The following is a 2,149-nucleotide window of genomic DNA, read 5'->3' as shown; positions in this document are numbered from 1 at the left end:
GGTCTTTTCTTCCTCTTCTGTCTTTGCAATGACCGTTTGCACTCTTCCTGGATGATACCCTTGATATCCTCCCACAACTCATCTGGCCTTCGTTCCAGGGTATAGTCTTCACAATTGGGTGTTATGCATCAGAAAGCTGAACAGTGACTAGGGATGAGAGAAAGAGAATTGATGCCTTTGAGCTATGGTGCTGGAGAAGAGTTTGGAATATACCATGGACTGCTAAGAGAACAAACAAGTTTGTCCTGGAGAGGGTGAAGCCGAAATGCTCCTTGGAGTAAAAGATTCTGAAGCTTTGTCTTACATACTTTGAGCATGTTGCAATGAGAGACTGGTCCTTGAAGAGGAACATCATGTTTGGCAGAGTGGAGGGACAGCGCAGGAAAGGAAGACCCACAATGAGATGGATCGATTCTGTGATTGGGGTGGTGTGAGTAAGTTTGCGGAGATGGTGAGGTTGGCACAGGATAGAGAAGGGTTTAGGGCTCTTGTACATAGAATCGCTATGAGTCACAAGCGATTTGACAGCACGTAACAACAACTATATTTTTTAAATTAAAAAATAGATATTGTTGTTATTATGTACAGTCAAGTTGGAACTGATAGCATTGCTGGCCCTTCAGGAGGTTTTTCAAAGGCTATAAATAGCATGGGAAGAGAGTGCCCATCTTATTATCCTGGAGCACCTGGTACATTTGAATTGCATGCCTTTGGCTTTGCAGTGCAGCTCCTTACCCCTAGGCCAGTAGATAGGATACCAAATTGTAGTGGAAAGTTACCTGAGTACTATGCTCACAGTATAATAGAGACTTATTATACCAACTAAATGGTATAATAAAAAAAGGTTGGTTTTTTTAAAAGAAAATATTTTATACTGGCTTACTTACAAAGTTCATATACGTTGTTTTTCCAACAGAATCTTTCTCATTTCCTTTACCCACTCCTCCCTCTACCCATCAAATTGTGTGACCTAAGATTTCCCTCTGCCCATCCTCACCCCTCTGCTCCTACCCTCCCCCCTCTTGAATTCTCAAACACATTTTACTAGTTATCTTTCTATTTCTACAATAATAGTCTTATACAATATTTGTCCTTATGGGACTGAGTTAGCTCTCCAGACCCCCTCCCAAGTTAGGTAGTAATATTCAAAATCATTGCTCCTACATCCTGCATAGTATTCCATCATGTGAATGTACCATAATTTTTCAATCCATTTGATTGTGGTTGGAAATTTGGGCTGTTTCCATGTTCTTGTGATGGTGAATAATGTTGTTATGAACATTGGTATATAAATCTTTGTGCCTCAGTTCTAATTTTCTTGGAGTATATTCAAGCAGTGGAATAGCTGGATCATGTGGAATTTCTGTGTTCGACTTAAAAAGATTTTTTAAAAAGTCTTCAGATTATGACTTTAGTATATAAAAAGAATTTACTTCCAAATTTACTAAGGCATCATGCAAAGTACAAGGCTGTAGGACCACAATTTTTGTAGTAAACTGCGCAAGTGTTTCTTTTTACTTAATCAGTGCCCTTGTTTACTATCTGTTTGATTCTCTAGATTTAAAGATGGTCCATTATAGTGCCTGGTTTTCTCTAAATTTTATTCTTTTTGACTTTTAGAGGAGACTCTGGGGGAAAAAAATCTCACTTTTTAGAATGGTACCAACTATCTGTGTTTCGTTGACTTTACAAAGGCATTTAACTGTGTAGATCATAACAAATTGTGGTTAACCTTGAGGAGAATGAAAATCCCAGAACACATGATTGACTTATGCAAAACCTATACTTGGACCAGGAAGCAGTCCTCAGAACACTGCATCATTCAAAATCAGAAAGGGAGTGCATCAGGGTTGTGTCCTGTCTCCATACATTTTCAGTCTACATATAGAAGAGATTATTCAGGAAGCTAGGCCTTGTGGAATGTGTATCTGTGTTTCATTGACTATGCAAAGGCATTTGAATGTGTGGATCATAACAAACTGTGGCTGACTCTGAGAAGAATGGAAATCCCAGAACACTTGATCATTCTAATACAAAACCTATACTTGAACCAGGAGGCAGTTGTCAGAACAGAGCAAGGGAACACTGCATGGTTCAAAATTGGGAAAGGTGTACACCAGGGATGCATCCTATCACCATACCTTTTCAT

This window comes from Elephantulus edwardii, unplaced genomic scaffold, assembly GCF_000299155.1.
Source record: "Elephantulus edwardii isolate Elephantulus edwardi_28Jun2011 unplaced genomic scaffold, EleEdw1.0 scaffold00040, whole genome shotgun sequence".
Taxonomy (NCBI): domain Eukaryota; kingdom Metazoa; phylum Chordata; class Mammalia; order Macroscelidea; family Macroscelididae; genus Elephantulus; species Elephantulus edwardii.
The sequence above is the reverse complement of the archived record's forward strand: the minus strand, read 5'-3'. Positions refer to the sequence as shown.